Here is an 18891-nt window from a genome sequence, read left to right as displayed (position 1 = left end):
CTGCAAAGTTTAAGACTCTCTCAGCCCCTGTTCTCAAAAGTGCCACCACTTGAGAGATTTCACAGCGCTCTAACTGCACATCTTGATGGTAATGGGAAGTGGCAACGCTTGGGAACTTGCAGGATCGGGACCTTGGTCAGCTTTGGCTTCATTTACTGCTGATGCTTTTAGAGGTCCTAAAAAAAAGAAAAAAGGCTCACTCACACTTTAATGCAGTGGAACTAAGATGTTTGACACACAGAATGGTATATAATAGATGAGTATATAGCTGGGCTTTCAAACTGGTACAAATGGTCACATATTATATGGTAACAGAAAAGCAAGCAGTTTATTATACTGTAGCCTGCTGCTGCTAATTTATAAGCTATTTCTCTTAGGTTTCAGCATTTGCTGGAAGCACATACATGCTTCCAGCATGTCTTGGAAACAAATGACAAAACATGTCCATAGGGAATGCTGCACCATAAAATTGAATTTTAATGGAGAAGGAGGGGGCTGACAGCAAAAAGAATCAATTTCATCTGCGAAGTTGCAGGTCGGCATATTGCAACTGAGAATATTCTGGCTGTTGCTTAGATGTGAGCTCCCCTGTGTAACACTAACCCAGTCCCTGCCAGTCTCAGAGGAAGAGGGGGTAATTCCGTGAAAGTGAAATGAAACGTAATACAGACCTAGTAGCCATATGCTTAGTTTCTTATGAATGTCTTAATTTTTCCTGACAGCCCATCTCTGGAGTTCTCAGATTTTAACCCAGTAATTCTCCCTAGCACCGTGCCCCACAGCTCCCACAGCTCCCAGCAAAGGAGCAGAGCTGCTGCTGCTGCCCGGGCACCCGGTGGGCCAGGGGAGCCGGGCAGCTGGGGGGCACCGGGGCAGCCCAGCCCCAGCATTGGGCACCTCCCTGGGGATGGGGACGGGACAGGCAGGGCAGAGCTGTGGGGAGCTGGAGACCAGCCCTGCTCCGGCATCGCTGGGGCAGGGGCTGACGGCCCCGGGTGGCTGACGTGGCATCCTGGGCTGTGGGCTAGTGGGGGAAGCACTGAGGAGGGGTCGGTGACACTCAGGGCTGGTGATGCCCTCGGCGCCCTGATTTAACGAATAGTTCTATAAAATCTTCTCTTCTCACTTCATGGTTCCTTTTCCCTCCCATTGTGTGGCAAATATTGTCCTAACGTTCCTGCCCAAGGAAGTCTACTGAAGCAGACCAAAAAATAGATACACACAATCTAAATGATAACCTGCACCTTCTGCAGACAGTTATTGGTCATCACAAGGTTGGGTTCTGCCTCTCACACAATACTAAAAGAAAAAAAAAAGAGAACCAAACCAACAAAACCACCTGAAAGCTTCTCTGTCCATTACTGTGGCGAGAAGGCACAGGTGGTGCTCTACGGTATGGAGCAGAGCGCAGAGAGCCACGCCATGGTTGACCTGAGCTCAAGCATCCCTCTGGTGCATCATGGAGCCGCTGTGTTGACTGAGTGGCAGAAGGAGTAACTGAGTGGCACTTCTGCAGATGCAAGCTGGCTAATACCCTAGGGGTCCCAGCTCCGGGATTAGCAGAGCTGGTTCATGCAAAAGCAGCTCAGGGATGGGACCACGCAGAGCCAGCTGCACACGTGGTCAGAGATGCACATCAGAACGAAGCTCCAAGGACTTTTACAGTATTGGTTTTACAAGAGAGACACAACAAATCAACTCAGGTCTTCAATATAAAGGAGAAAATGAAGATACTTCAGACACTTAAATGCCGAGTCGCCACACAGAAGCACAGCTTATAGCAAGCTACATTGTACAAGCACTGTGCTGTTTGATTAGAAACTCACTCAGTGCTCATAGTTTGCCCTTTGCAAATGTTTGGTTCTTATCCTAAACCCTGGGCAGATGCAGACAGAATGCAGAGCAGACATGCAAAATACAGCGAACGCAGCTAGCTGCAACTGTGTTATTCTTTAAAAGAAGCAATACTGGAAGACCCACAACATACCTGTAGTCATTTAAGGGTGAAGGCTAGCTCTCATCAGGCTTGAGCACTTCAAACATATGATTGTGAGCTTCGTTCTTACCAAGACATGGGTTTTCCTACACACAGGCAGCTGCCAGAATTGGGAAGCAGGCAGTTGCCAACCCTTGCAAGAAATTGGGTGGAAAAAAAAAAAAACAACAGTGAATTTGAAACATGAAATATTTTACTATTGACCATGAATATTTATCTCCTTCTCAAATTTGTTACCTGGCAAGAATGAAGCCTCTCAGTGTTTTACTGGGGAGACAGGTGATTAATGGAGGAGCTGGCCCAATTTCTCCCATGCACCCTAAGTAGATAAAAGCCAGTCTCTCTGGCTGGTGGGAAGGACCCTACATCCTGCCTGTGGCTGGTATTGCACCGTGCAGACATCAGCTCAGCGGGTACGGCGTTAGGATGGGAGAGTATATGAGTGACCCCAACAGAGGCTATCACCCATGGTACTCCCTGGCGAGGGATATCACTCCACCCTATCAGTCCTCTGAGTGCTATTTTTAAAAATTGCCTTGGCTCCAGAATAATGTAGGTGCTTCTGAAAATAATACGTATGTGCAAAAGGATGCTGGCTTGAATTCATGTGCATTTGTTTTGTAGTGGTATTTCAAGTGCTTGTCAAATGCACAGGGAAGAAGGTGTTCAGAATGACAGAATCAATAAATAAAATAAATTTGGTATCAATAGTCTCAAATTGTGGAACTTTTGCAGACATAAACCCAACATTTTTTCACCAAAATCAGAAAAATCATTGTAGTGGTTAGCCTTTTAGTGAAAAACCTAATGCTACTCTCTTACATGCTTGCGTAAGGACCCACTGGAATTATGTTAAGAAAGTCTATTGTGATGGTCTTGCCATTTAATATCTCAAGCTGTTGCCTTCCAGGTTCTCTATCTTCTCCTTTGATCCCAGAATATGTCAGCAGTCTGTAGTCTTGACAAGTTGGCTACTTCATAGCAGCCAGCTGGTAGGACATTTCCCAGATACTGAAACTGAGAAGTCTAGCCTGATTCCTTCACGTGCTGTCCATTTATTTCATTAACACATGTATTCCTTAAAATATCTATTTGAAAATGCCCACTATATGAATGAAATATGTTATGTGCAATGCTCCTAAGAAGTCTCATATATATATGACGCTGCTACTGTGATGACTGGAGGAAATAAAATTTTTTCCTGCCATATTTTCAGGATCCCCATTTTCAAATACAGTCTTAAGTAGCATAGAAAGTGAAGGCTGGAATGGCAGGTTAGACTTAATATTAATTAGAAAGGTAATTAATGAATTTGACACCTTTGTTTGAAAGCTGAGAAAATGCTCTTGCGGGTTTTTGCTGTGGAAAATGCAGGGCACAACGGACAGGTCTGAAGTGTCTTATTCTGGGGACAGCATTAACGTGCTTTTTCACTTGTGATCTTTTGGGGGGTTAAGACCACCTAAGGTGGGTGATGCTTGTCAGTATGTGAAGAGGACAAGGTATAGGCATGGGCAGAAAGAACAGCCAAAATATGAAAGCTTGCAAAACTATCTGCCGTCCTGTAGCCTGTTATTCTGCAGTTAAGGGGCTGTGTAAGAGATGAGCCTGGCCTCTCTGATGCATCATAACACAGGAAAAAAAGCGATAGGTGTTCTGTTTATCTGCCATGAATCAACAAGAAGGAGGTCAGCAGGAACATGAATTTTTATGAGAATGCTGGACATCAAAAACTATTCTCTCTCATGCCTGGATTATCACTCCAGCTCTTCTTTCTGTATTTATGTTTTTGACTTCTAGTGGGAACAATTAAGAAAAAACAATGAGCCTCTGCTGTCCTGACATAAAATCTGCAATAAAATCTAGCCTCTGGAAGAAAAGCTTAGAATCCATCAGGGAGAAAATACATCCTCCTGATAATTGTTTAGCAATGGCAGAGCGCTGAGGACACTCTGAGGATATGAGGCATGAGATTATAGATCTAATAAAAATGTCTGTAAAATAGAAAGTAATTGAGATGTTTTAGAATACATTCAGCAACCATGAACTGACACAATAGGACAAAAAACTATCAGTCTGCTTGAAAGAACAGAACCAGCAGCCTTGCAGTGTTCCCTTCAAGGACAATAGCGTTGGTTTTTTTTTTTTTTCTGTACTATACCTTGGAGGAGTTTCCAGTTTTTAAAGCACAATAGTGCCAGAGCAGGTTCTGTCGAACATGAATAATTGAATTTGAAGAGAAATGCAGAGACTCTCAAAAGACAACTGAAGATTTTGGAAAACACTCAGAGAAAATATATGGGCTAGGTTCACTACTCCCGGTCTCATTTATATCCCTAAACTTGGCCTATCTCCACTGAGATCAGTGAAGACCTCCTGGTGCAAAACTTCAGCCAAAATAGCTGTGAATCAAGTCCTGTATTTGCAGGAGTCATCTCCTGAGAGAAAGGGGCCGTCGGTGTCTTTGCAAGCACTGACGTAGACAGTATGATTCCATGAATATCAATGGAATTACTTAAGGCTTCCATCAGTCAATGCTCAGAGATCAGAATCTGCTCTTCCCTTTTGCTCCAGTGATATGCTATCACTCCGTGTTTGTGCTTATTGCGTTAGAACCTAATGAACCTCAACGCTGTCTCCCAGGGCATAGTGCAGATTACTGAAGCCTACTGGCTTCCCAAATTGTTCATTCCTTGAAGAGCTCATCTATGGAGAGAAGCCAGGTCCTCCCCTCTGCCAGTAGCCCTGTCTTAAGTCGGCAGCAGTCTCAATAAATAGGTTGAGAAATAAAAAGCGGAACAGACTAAGACAAGGTGCAAAACGAAAGGGTGGACTACAGGGAGTGGGGGGCACATGAGAAACCAGAAAAAAGACCCTTGAGTAGAAAGGAAAGAATATGAGCCAGTAAAGCTTTGGAGAAAAGAGAGAAAATGACAGACAAAGAAACCATTAAAACAGGCAGTAAAAAATAGAGAAAGGAGGGTACTAAAGAAGAAAAAGAAGGGTGGCTGGGAAAAGAATAGGGGCATTTCTTACTCGTCTTCTCTTGAAATAAATTTTTCTTTTTCATCAAGTGTTCGTTAATCATAAAAGCACTGCTCTTTAATTTTTGAGTTGTACTAAATCTTCTTCCACAGAATGTATACAGCCTTTGGGCTGGGGCAAGGGAACAAGGAAGCAATGGGGTCTCAGGCACCTGGAGCGGAATACTAGCCATAATCTCTTCTTTCTCTGTGATTAAGCAGTATTTGACTTTTAGCTTAGCTGACTTTTGAAATGTCAAGAACAGCATCAAGGCTTTGGCCTGTTTCTAGTGTTCACAAGTCCCAGGCACTCATAAATGGAAAAGAATTTACTTTCTTCCCCAGGGCTTTGCACAGCAAGGATGTTTCCAAAAACAATGCAGACAGGATTAGAAAATGAGGCAACAGAACCTCCTTTTTACCCAAGCAGCTGCTATTAAAACTGAAGACTGTGTGCACAGTGTGCCATTAGTGCCATTGCCCGAGAAGTGCATGTTTAAGAGGAGCTTTACACTCACCATGTAAGCCTTTGAAAAGAAAGCCTCATGCAGACAATTCCTCTTATGTAGCTATGTCTGCATTTCTTACTCTCCCACACTAGGAGAACAAAACCTTTTTATTTAAAGTTCTGTTTACTCCTGCTGGCTAGTCCTTATTTCACCAGGGCTGGATGATATCCAGTAAGTGGTTCAAGACACTTGAGATGCAGAAAACATCCTGTCCTGTCCAGAAAAAGGCCTGCGTGTTTGCCTGATTTGAAAAGCCATTGACTATTGATGACTCAGGATCACCAAGAACAGAAATCAATGCTACATGCCACTAGAAACCTAATCATCCAGTCCAGCCTTGCAAAGATGTACAGCAGTTTGTCTTCTAGGCTCCGTGGTTCATGAGATTTTGAAGATAAAAATCACATTATTTTCACTAACATCCTCTCTGCTCGCATTGATTCCCTGGTTCTGACCCAATTTAAATGGCTGCTGCCTTCAAGTGATTTAAGTTTGAAACAATGCCGTGTTTCATCTGAAAACATATAATCACAACTTCCAAGCTAGATGAAGCATTCATCTCCAACTCCAGCAGTTTGTGGAAATATTGGCTCCAAAGCTAATGCAGGAATTGAAAGATATGAGTGAGAATTATCAGAATGGTATCGTTTCAAAGGATGGTATCATTAACCATATTCACTTATTTTGGAAATATTCTGTTTAGACTGTAAGGTAGTCTCATAAGCAGATAGAGAAACATTTATCTAAAGAAAAGAAAATTGAAGAGGGTCAGAGAAACAGGAAAATGAGACAGAAAGGGGGACACATGAGTTGTCTGAGCTCGCAGTGGGTGAGGCAGAAGGTGGGACTGGAAAGGAGCCTCCGAGTCATTGAATTCAACTCCCTGCAATCACACTGTGATGGCATCGACATTAGGCTCAGGCGGATCCTCAGAGTACCTGCACCCCCACCTATATCTCGTACCATAAAGCAGTCTCGGAGGCCATGTAACAATTGCAAGACCATTAGTGCAAAAGGCAAAAAGCCTCAAAAATTACACTATGGCATCACTTTAAAGAGAACAGAAGAGATGCACAGCACTGCCATTAACTGAAACATCCCCGGAGAATTTCTAGCAGATGGACCCTGCATCATGCCCCGCAGGAACGCAAAAGCTGCTCAGCCTCTGCCAAGATGACATGAAGGAAAAACTTAATCCTCAAATAAAACCCAAATCTGGCAATTAGTTTAGCCCTGGGAATGTGAGCAAGATATGGCAGCCAGCAACCCGAGAAGTCTGTCATATTGTGGTCCTGACTTAGCGGTAATTGTGGCCAATGATGTACTACATGTCAGAGAAGGTGGATCCACAGACCTTTCTCTCTGCCCATCCCTAGCTGTGCAATTGCCAGATATCCCCTATAACAGAGGATATCAGGAATAAGGAGCAAAAATTTAGGGACATATACAAGATATTGCTTTCCCTCATTTGTCCTCTGCTTTCCCGCTCAAGGCCAGACCCCAGAGTTGCAGCACTCCCAGAAGTCTGGCAAGAGATTGGGAGATTTGGGCATTGGTCCCAAAATCCTGGCCTGGTCTCATGATGAATGCAGTGACTACTGCTCCATCCCTATGCCTGACCCGGGGCCTGTATCCCTTCCCCCATCACCTTACTGGTCATTTTGGGGCAGGGAAACTTCCTACCAGAGCCTTCTCCAACCTATATTTTAACAGTAAAGTATACCAACCCTGCCCAGGAGTTTTCTAACATTAGGTATCAAAACCTGCCTGGCATACGTACCCCAGCCAAGCGAGGCAGTGCTGTACATGAACCCAGTGAAATGCAGCCAGCCCGGACCTAGTGTACCCTATCCTTTTATGTACAGCCACAGCCTTTGGCCTTCAACATGTAAAGGTGAAATAATAAACTTCACCTCTATCTTCACCTTAGGCCATCATACCCTGCCAGTGTAGGACTTGAATCCATCCAAGCAGCCCATCCCAGTGTTCATTCAAAACCCAGTCCAAAGACCAGCTCAAAGGCTGCTCCTCTTTCTTGCTGGCAACACCCTCTCTCCAACAGCTCTAGCTCCAGCTCCAACCAAATTCTAGCCAGATAACCATCAACAGTAGCTAAAAGGTCAGAGTCCCTCTCCAGTTCCCCAGATTTGAAAATATGAAAGTTTAACACTCAGACAGTCCAGCCTCATTCTAGGCTACTTTCTGCTTCCCTAACTGGTGGAGTTCAAACAAGGCCAAGAGAGATGAGGTCACTGGTTATAAGTATTGATAAAGAGAAATGGGATCAGCACACAAACAAGCCGTTTTCCAACTGCACCTGCAGCGAAATGCCAGCCCTCTTCAATGGAGCCAATATTTTCATTTGTAAGGAATAGCTCAAGCAAGTCTATCTTAGATTTAAGTTGTGGTCACAACCAAAGGTGAAGTATCACTCCAGTAACTGAACCACAGGCAAGGATAATGCTGTAGAAGAGGTTGGTTTTATTATAAGGACTTGAGAAGTTCATTTTTTATCTCAAAAATGTCAAAGAATGTCAAGATATATTGTAATTTCATTTAACTTTCTCTGTTCAGTTTTGAACAATTTCACCATCCTATCTTCAAGTAACTTGCTTGTCATTAAATAAATGTACTTGGTCTCTTTAGATTATTTACTTCAGCAAATTCACCAAGCAAATATAATGAGTAGTCTTAACATAGCAATAGGGGAGTCAGCACTATGTTATCCCACTGGGGAGCAGTATATAGCACCAGCAGATATTTAATACCAGTTCTGAATCTAATAAATCCCGTTGCCCTGGTTGGAGGCAGCCCAGTTCCACCAGTTCTGAGTTTTAGAGAGACGTGTATGTTTGCTTAGGGGAAGAGGAGCAAGGGACAATTGATGGGATGGACAAAGAAGCTGATGCCACATTTCCTCAAGGACTTTTGTGACTCACTACCCCCAGACAATGATGACTTCTACTCAGAAGAACCACAGAAAGAAATCTACGTTGAAAAGCCTGCTAGATGTACTGCCTTGTCACTGAATGAAGAAGAAAATCTTAGCAATACAAGAGGAAAAGAATGGGACTGAATATGAAAGGAGTAAGTTGTAGCCTGAAAGTGAAACTTTCCATCTTAATACACTCTGGAGGACTAGAATAAGTGCTTTCTAATTAGCTTGCATTTCACTTGGCATATTTATAGCTGTCGTTGCACGAGTAGACCAATATACGAGGCTTTTTATTAAGCAGTCTCCAGAGAGAAGCATCCAAACCTGCCAGCAACCATGTTTCAGAGGTTTAACCTCCCTAACCTTTATGGTTCAGTTAAAGTTCTTCTTCCACACGTGCCGAATACATCATTCTGCCGAGTGAACTGTAAGCTTGACTTGGGCAAATACCTGCTCTATTTAACATGCAATTGCATTACTTTTTATTTGTGGTTACATTTTATCTGATTTGCTCATAAAAGTTGCCAAATTATATAAAGACATGGCAACAGAAATGCTAAACCTAGCTATGGAGTTAGAGAAATCAGATGCGGCAAGCAGACGCCGTGTTCGCGACCAGAAGACCATTGTACATCAAGGTGTGAGTGATCCACACAGCAGTTAATCCGAGCATACAATCATAGAATCACAGAATCATAGAATCGTTAAGGTTGGAAAGGACCTCTGAGATCATCGAGTCCGCCCTGCACTGCAGCATGGTCTTCTGGCCCATGCTGCGTGGTGAAGATCCCTTGGCCGCAGGGTAAGCGTAGGTGGTTGCTTGTAACAGCAGAGCCTGCAGGCAGCTCCCGCTCGGTACCTGCAATTACACTGCCTGCGTGTCCTTGCCTTTATCTAAAACTGCAGCAACAAGTTCTCATGTGAGCATCCTTTCTATCTGGCAGCAGCAATGATGAATACAGTTGTTTTCTTTTAAGAAAATCCTGTAAGAGCTCGAATTAACAAAAAAAAAAAGTGGTGTAACTCCTCCGTGGATGGGATCTGGAGGCCTGTCTGAAGCTGAACAATTCAGGGTTATCAGCACCTGATTATCTATACTACCCTCTCTTTCTCTATAATGTTGATGCTAATAAATAGCATTTTAAACAGTACTTGTCAGAGTCTGAGTGCCTTTCTTACTGTGACCATAACAAACCAGCACCTCCTGGTACAAAGCAGCAGTTAAGAAAGCAGTATCCGAGTCTCTACTCCTATTTATTTACAGGACTGGTGTCATTGTTCCTTCAATTTTCCTCTCAAAGGGTGCTTAATCAGACTGGAAAAGCTATATCTTGCTTGAAGTGCTTCTTCCTCATCAATTGGGAGAACCATCTGGTTTGACTTCTAATTTTGGTGGCTTTTGTTTGCCTTGTTCCCTCCAATGCAGGGGGTTGAGACTACCAATACAACCTTATCAATATCAATCTCTTTTTTTTTCTTCTTCAGGTTCAGTGTCACTTGATTATCTGAAAAAGAATTTTCAGGTCACAAACCTCCATGTCACCGACCTCCTGGCCACCCAGCCCAGCGCTTTCCTGACAGACCCTTGCTTCTCCATGGATATTCATCTTGGGCACTCAAAAGCTTTCTCAGGATTGACTAGCTACCAAGCAAATGAGACAGCTGCATGTTTTACCCTCAGAGTGAACACTTTTCAGCCTAGTTCTCTTCCTGTTCTCCACTGAACTGGAATACACAGATGTTAAGATATTTGTATCTGGCACTAATTAACAAGTACAACCCATCAGAGCTGCTAAACATAACCTTGTTTTCAAAATCCTGTGGAGGAATTCTGTGATTTTGTTCCATGTAGTGCTGGGCCTTCCTTCCAGATTGTTCCTTCATTTTCTGCTGTGGTAGAGCATCATCTTTTTTATCATTTGCTTTCAGCCAGAGACTCCCTAAGGGAATCCCTCGGATATTTCTTCAGGCGTCTCCCTTGTGTCTATAAAGCACAGTGGAGCGTGATGTACTGGTGCTGACTTGGAATCAGCTGAGCGGAGCACAGCTCCCTTCCTGATTGTGCTCGCTCGGCTAATTAGCTCTGCTGAGAAACCAGAGACATTAAATCCCAGGCAAATGGCACAGTTGATGCCGCTATCTTGTTTCCAACACCTAAACTGTGCATTGTGCATTTTTTTTCCCTGGGCTCCTACCCTTTTTCTGCTTGCACATCCAGTTTGAGCAATTGTGTATGCAAGCATGTTTTGAATATTGTCTTTATGCTAATTATTCCCAAACCTGTCTCTCTACATTGGACCTCTCTTTCTCTAAACTGAAATCCTGCTTTTTTCTTGGTTTGGGTTGTGGGTTTTTTCTCCGTATCTCTTCATGGACTGACCACAGTAAAAACTTGCCCAAAGTAGAATATACTCTTCCTCTCCAGCATGTCCTCATGATGAATATCCTGAGTGAGCTGACAAGAAGATTAAGAAAGATCATTAACTTTGTTTCCACTGCATATGTTCAAGCAAAGGGGAAATGAAAATGCTTTCAAAGTATTACTGAACAATAAACTCAAAAGATAGCTTTGTTCGGTGGTGACTCAATAAAAAAGAAATTATAATAGATGTATGATATCTAGATAAGAACAAAAAAAACCCCCTTGATCTGTGGAAGAAAATTAATGCAATCAAAATGAGCAGGCTCAGAATCCATATGTAAGTAATATACCATAATTCGTACAGGGTAAATATTTTTTGCTTAAACAAGAAGTTTCAGCATTGCATTGCAAGAATTGGGCAAAATCCAAATTGTTTATTGGCAAGCTGTAGTAGCTGTGTACAAACAAGAGATGAAAGATTTTAGCTTGTCATTCATGATATATTCTGAAAACATACCATGAATCATTCTCAAGTAAGCCCTATGCTGACTAAAGCAAAAGGGGGAATCTAGCCTCAATTTCCATAAAATAATAAAAAAAAGGCACATTTGTCACTTCTGTCTTTGGCATTGGTTTAGTGCTTAATAGTAGTTTTGGAGGTCTCGGAGATTAAGGGTTGCTTCCTTGCAGCATGGAACAATTAGGGGAGCATGAAGATTAATTTGTGGGGGGAAAGGAAGGGAAATGGGTTTCAGGAAAGATTATTTGTTTTGTAAAGTGAAACAAGCAATGAAAAGGTTGAGTAAACTTTGGATGTCAGTATCTAAAATTAAATATGTCTGTCTGTAAGCAGTTTGGGAAATAACTTAGCAATTAAAGTTAAATCCCATCCACAGTTCTGGCAAAACTGGATGAGTGAAACAGATCTGCGAGACACATAAGCAGAGAGAGAAGAACCTGGGTGAACACAGGGCAGCCCCAGGGCCAAGCTGCCCGGTGGTGACGTCCCCGTACGCGGGGGAGCTGCTGGGTGAGGGGATTACGTTGCTGCTGCCTTCCTTCGGCAGTACAAAAACATGACCAAAGAAAAGAAGTGCTGTTCGTATCAATGGGGCTACACCATTTTACGCTGTCTAAACCTTACAATGACCATGTATCTGCATGAAATGGCCAGTAATTTCCCTTTGGTTTTGCTGTCAAAAAACAGGCTGCAGCTATCGGATGTCCCTTAGAGTGATACTGAAGTGATCCCTTAGAGTGATATTGATTACCTTTAGTAATAACTTTACCAAATAATTTACTCTTTTTTAAATGAGATAGAACACAGGGATTTGGTCGTGCTGTTGCACAGACAAGCCTGGTGTGTTTGTGTACATACATACATACACACATATATAAGTTTGTACACTCACACTTAACACACACACAAAAACACACACATACACTTCTCTGTATTTTGATAATGCTTTGGCTACTGTAGTAAGGATGAGCCAGAGACACCTGGGTGTATTAAAGGTAGCATCTGAATCAATTCTAGCCTTCCAGTCCTCCACTTTGCTAATTATGATCTTCTAAATTGCACATTTGAGGTGAATTGCCTTAAAAGTACTTACTGGAGGTTGGGGGGAAAAAAAAAAAAAAAAAAGAGTAATGTTCCATAAAAGCTATGGAGTATTTTTTTTTTTTGTAAAACATTTCATTATAACTCAGAAGCCATTTTCTGCCCAGGTTATGGTAATTATGTTGATTGTCATTAACCATGCAACACGGAATTGTGTTTAGCAACCCTGTAAATAACACAGACATAGCTCATGAATACTGTATACTTAATTGGGGTCTTGGTTTGAGATACTCCCCAGCTGACAGTGAAAGATGGACAACATTATGCTAGGTGTAACCCCACTGAAGTAATGCACCACAAATATCTTACTTTCATGTATTTAAGGGAATTGGAAATAGTTTACTGAAACTGATATAAAGAATACGCAAGTCCAAAAACCTGACATGCTTGCAAAGCTGTGCCATGGATTCTCATAATGGTCTTGGACTCCAAATAATTTTCACTGTAGGCTCTAGAGCATTTCCAGTCTGACTACTGTTGTTAAAATGCCAAGAATTTATTCAGAAACTCATTTGCTGTTTTGCTTGTGTTAGATAGACTAGGACATAAACACTTGAATGCCCTGGTAAAGAGGAAATTGGAAAAGCCAGCACCATCCTGCAGAGGGTCTGCAACACAGGGTTTAAATTAAACAATATAGACAGATACTGTTTCTCAGACACCTCTATAAGCTTCTCAGTGGGGCCAGAAAAAATAGATAGGTTGTTGAGAGTTACAGTTACAAGAATCCAACTGTATTTCCAACAAATAAGGCAGGAAAAGCATCTTTTATTAGCTATCTACAAACAATCTCAATCCCTGTATATGTTCAAGGGAAAGTCCCCCAGTAGAGAGGGACTTTCTGCCAAGATCATAAAATCATAGAATAATTCAAGCTAGAAGGGACCTCTGGAGGTCACCTAGTCCAGTTGCCTGCTCAGAGAAGGTATGGCTAGAGCAGATTGCTCAGAGTCCCGTCAAGTTTTGAACATCTCCAAGGATGGAGAGTCCATAATCTCTGAGCGCAACCTGTTCCAGTGCCTGACTACCCGCACCCCCAGCCTCAGAGTCAAGCTTTTCAAAGCCTCTGGGTGACTGTAGCCTTTCTATGTTACTGTGCTAGTGTGAAGAACTTTTAATGTCATCTTACTCCCAGTGGTCTTTCCAAAACCAGAGAAGTCCCCAGTGATGCAGTGGATGGAGCTGGCTTGATCCTGCATCCCCTGTCTCAGCAGTGCTCGAGCTGCTGATGTAGCCCTTTGAGGCTGTAGGTAGCTGCTACAGTTTAGGTTAGCGGCAGAGACTATTCCTGAGGAAGGCAGATGCGGATACAATGCAAAACCACTGTTGCTCCCACACTGATGTTTTTGCTAACAAAATTAAGAATATAAAACTGAAGGCAGATATTTTTAACGGAGATTTAAAAAAAAAAAAAAAAAAGAAGACAGCTTTAAGAAAACATCACTTTGCAGCTTTCTTTGTAGCCCAAAAAAGTATCTCTATAAACTTGGGAAATAGCTTAATATTTACATTTATGCAGTGCCTTAATATTAAAATATAAATGCAGGGTTTATAAATAGATAAATACAAATACAATGCACAAAATATAAATATATAAATGCAGTGTTTAATATTTATATGGTGCTTTTCATTCTCAAGACTTCCAGCTTGGCTCTTTTGACTTAATACATATAGACAAGGAAAACCTTAATAAAATGAACAAAACTCCTATCCAGTCGTTCCTGCTAAGGATATGAGTTTGCAGGCACTCATTTCCATGTAGGCATCATGTTTCTATCTCAATAGTTATCATGGCCCTTTACAGCTGAGGATTCCTTTCTGTTCTGGTATACATTTCACCAGGAACATGGCAGACACTGACCATGCAGGGGCAGAGGACCTGTAGCAGGGCTTCCAGAGACTTCACTCCTCTGTGCCTACAGCAAACCTGTTGGCTCCAAAATTGCTTTTCAACAGCTGATAAGAATCAATATTTGCATGGCTTCACATAGCAGCCCTTTTCCTCTTGGGCCTGGGTGCTGACAAGAAAATTCACTGATTCTGGAGAGTAATTCAGTTCCTGGCACAAGGACTTAAACATGCTTCTCTCAACTCTCCACTGGTTATCCCAAGCTGCTGAATGATGTAGTCTCACCAGCTGATACTAATTTTCCAATTCCATACCCTCCTCTTGACAAGATAGCCTGGGTTATGGCTTAAATCCAGGGAAAGGGAGTGGCGCGAACATCTCATGCTTTCCCTGTATATTAAGTAACTCCATCCATCCATCCCTCAGGATGGTTTGTACCCAGCACAGATCTATCTGGCTCTATGTCAGGGGATGAAAATGGCCTGTGTCAGGCCTCAATATCATCACTGTTGAGCAACAGCATGAACTGCAGTAGCAGCTGAGCATTGAGCAGTCACTGACCTGGGCATTCGGGTTGTTCCCTATACAGCACGTGCTGGTCTGATCGCGTGATGTGCATGAGTCGGGCAAGACACGAACGCATCTGCTGAAGAGGCCAAGGGCAAGAAAGGGCAAAGGGCTACAGCAAACTATTGCACTGTGGTGGTGGCAGGGAATTGTGCCTAGCAGGAATGAGCAGCCTGTCCCATCCAGATCACAAACCCTAGCCTTGCAGTGTATGGGCACAAGGCAGTCCACACCACCTGGCTCAGGAATGAAAGCTTGCTCGCTGGTGTGGGTATCAAAACCAATCCAGACAAGAGTCTAGTAGCCTCGATTCTTTCCTTCTGCTACCTTGCACTGTTTTATTATTGCATCCCACCACCCCGCTAGACTTTTCCAAATGGCACCGCTAACAGCCTTGTCACTCCGTAAGGGCTGCTTTCCTGCCTGCTGAGTCAGGACAGATGGCAGGAGGGAACACAGCAAAGAAGCTAATGAGATTGGGGAGAAGAAGGAGGACAAAATAGTGAGTGGCTTCAAAAAATATCCAATTAATATTTTACGAAAGGGAAACAGTGTTTGTGAATTGGAGAGGGCTATTTTACTTCTCCCAGCTTTCCCACCTATTTCACTTGCAGAGATACCTTTGATGGCATGTCTGTCCCAAGCAGCCAGACAGGGCTTGCAGAGCCGTTCTCCTGATGTGTACGGCGCTGTCAAACTCCTGCTGGCATCAGTCTCCTGAGTGTCTCTTCCCTAATTCCCCATCACCCTTGCCTTTTCCTTCCTTTGTTATCTCACCTTATATATATACATATTGTGTATAATATGTATATATTATATACACGGAGCTCAGCAGCTAGCAGGAGAGGGCTCTCCCAGCCTGCCGGCATTCTCAGCCACAGTGAGCATTTCTTGGCTTTTATCACCCAAGAAAGTTCTCCAGTTGGTATTTTATCAACCCTGGAAGGAGCAATAACCTTCTGCAGGTTATTGGCAAAACTAAGCTTGACAGTTCGTCCCACCTGACCTGCAGTTCCCATAGGGTGAGATTTAAACAAGTTCAGCAAGCCATTTTATCGCTGGTAACTTGTTTCATTTCTTGGGGGACAGCGATGAAAATCCCCCATCCCTTGCTCTCATTCTCCACATTTCTTCCTGGGTCCAAGTTTGTTGAAGAAACCATCTACTTACTCCAGGCTTATCTGGTTCTCTAGGACCCTAGATACTGTTCTCACAAAGATTTCCAGGAGGAGACAAACACTGATTAAGAAGAGTTAAGCCAAGGCCACAGTTTTAAACCCAGCAGAGTGGGTTTTTTGAGTGTGCAAGTTGCAATACTGAGAGAAAGGAAGCATCACCTTCTGCATTAGAATTTGCCGTCTCCTGGTGGCTGCCTGCCAGGCGTGTGCAGGGCTTCCTACCTCATCTGCAATCTCTATCTCACTCCTTTGCAGAAAAGAAGGGAAGAGAATGAGAGAGGTTACAACCACAAAACAGGGTCACCTCACCCGAGTCTATCCTGGCACAAGCCTGCTCTGAGGCAGCTTCTCACGCTTTTCCCCTGCTTCCACACTTGGCTTTCGGGCAGACCCCCTCTCCCCGCTGCATACCCCACGTAGCCCCTTTTCTGACCGAGGGGGCATTTTTCCTGTGATCTCCCACCACAGCCGCTCCCTTTGGTACCTTCTCTTCCCTGCCACCAGAGGCTCATGTGGCCCCTGGTAGGGAGCAGGTTACACAGGCCTTCTCTTACAGGCACAATGAGCCCTTTTCATCCCGCTGTTCCCGCAGGATAATGTTCCTGCGTTATCCTCTGCTCTTTGGCACAAGTGAACATCTGGTCCTTTTCTGTAAGTGATGCTTTCCAGAAAATCAGAGCAACCTTTCTTGCAGAGATCTAGCAGCCAAAGGGCTGCAGCGGACAGCTGAAATGTGACACAGAAACATCCCCTGGTGAAAAGAAGTGCCTACAGGCACTATATTTAAAGCTGCCTTTTAGCTGACTAAGTTATCAGATTGTGTTTAACAGCAATAAGATATTTGTGATAGACAGAAGGGTTTTGAACATATACTGTTGTAGCAGAACAATTTGCATGTGATATTTCGTGAATGAATACAAAGTCTAAATTCAGTTCTTTGCCAGCTAAAAGATGGATCAAGAGGATCAAGACTAAAAGCCATTGCTATTAAGAATGCTGTCTCCCAGGCTATCTTTAGAAATATTGCAGCAAGAGGCTCAGGAGTCACCTCATGCAATGTGACTTCTCTGCCAGGTTAACCACCTAATATTTCATTAGTGACTTTTCCTTCTCCAGTCTTTTTGTCTTCTCTTCCTGTTTGTTAATATTAATTCCATTTCTCCACTCTTATTTATCTTCATCACAGCTTTACTCCTTTAGGAAGAAGGGGTCACCATGAGTTTCTTAACGAATATGATGATCTGGCATTTTGTTTAAGATTAATGTAGTTACTTCTGTGAGTTGTTCTCCATGGGATTTCTATGGTGCCAAGGATGTCCTGTCTGCCAAATGCTCCGCTTGTAACACAGGCCAAGATGCATCACAAATAATCCAAAATCATCCATTAATTAAGAGTTAATCAACGATGAAAAGCTTTAACAGAACAAAGTTAAAGTTGCCTAAATAGTACTTTGTACCCTTCCAGAAAGTCACAATAAATCAAAACTCAAACTTTCAGAAAATCAAGAAATCAAGAATTAAACATGAAACCCCAAACCTGATAACTCATCTAGACTCCTGCTTCAACGTAAGAGGAGCATATGGAATACTAGAAAAATACAGAGGCCCCAATTCTTTATATATTACATTGATAAATTATACAAGCTTCCTTCAAACAACAGCATCATGCTGCCATAAAACCAGCATCATGTTGGTTGGTTTGATAAACATCCTTCATTTCAAGTAAATTTGCAGTTCAACTTTTCTTTATATTGTTGCCAGGTAAATACCATTAAGTTTTGCTCTTTGTTGACCACAAACTTGATTTTACCTGTTGAATTGCAAATTGGCCCAGCTGAGCCCCAGCTTACAATGACCGGCAAACTGGACTTGAAGCTTCCCTCAAAGCCATAGACTGCTGTAGGAGATCCTGCCAAGCTCACATTATCTCTCTGTGTAATTACAGCTTTTTAGTTCAGTGGGGTGTGATTAGCTCAAGCTGTAACTCATTTAGTGCACTATAATTACAGTGCACTCAGCTTCACAGTTGGTTTTGACCTAGAAAGGGTGCGTTCCTGGGGTTATTTTTAACAATCTGTTGGCAGTGCTTATAGGTATTACCAAACCTCACAACAAAAAACATCTGAAATTTGACAGTCTCGTTAGTGGCTGCCAGTGTCAAACATGTCTAGATATTCCAGAGTATTCTGCATGTTGGTCTCATTTGTGTGTCTTTACCTGTCATTTCAAGACTTTACCTGTCATTTTAGCAACAGACGCCCAGTGAAACGAATCTCAGATAAGCGGTCTGATGGACGAAAGTGACTGGAAAGGGTTCTGCTTTAAAAAAAAAAAAAAAAAAAAAAGAGAGAGTTTATTTATTAACTGTGAGATTGTTAATTCGTTAATTTCTGATTAGAGCTATCAAAAAGATAAACATGCAGTAGTGCTGGAGTTGTAAAAGGCAGTAAAAAATACAAGCTGTGCACAGGAAAAAGTCTCATTTTATGATGGGGAATTATACCTTAGTGCAATTAGGGCAGCAGATGCTTAATGACTGGCCTGAAAAAAAAATACAGCTTCTACTAAAAATCTTCTATGACAATTTACCATTATAGATGTGTATAAAAGAAATAGCAACAGTAAAGCAACCCTGAAAAGATTGTCCTCCATTTTTTGCATGTTTTTTTAAAAAGAGCTTATTTGAATTAACATTACTAGGTATTGTTGCATCAATTTTACCACCCCTGTGTAGAAAGGCTGCCAATTCATTTACATTATGGTGGTGGCTTGGTGACGCAAAACCTTGCCTGCCGGTCACACAGAATAATCTCTCTTTTTTTCTGTGTTAAAAAGAGTCTTCCTGAAAATC

Source organism: Nipponia nippon, unplaced genomic scaffold, assembly GCF_047370975.1.
Source record: "Nipponia nippon isolate SJK-2023a ecotype South Korea unplaced genomic scaffold, ASM4737097v1 scaffold_3, whole genome shotgun sequence".
NCBI classification, from domain to species: Eukaryota; Metazoa; Chordata; class Aves; order Pelecaniformes; family Threskiornithidae; genus Nipponia; species Nipponia nippon.
The sequence above is the reverse complement of the archived record's forward strand: the minus strand, read 5'-3'. Positions refer to the sequence as shown.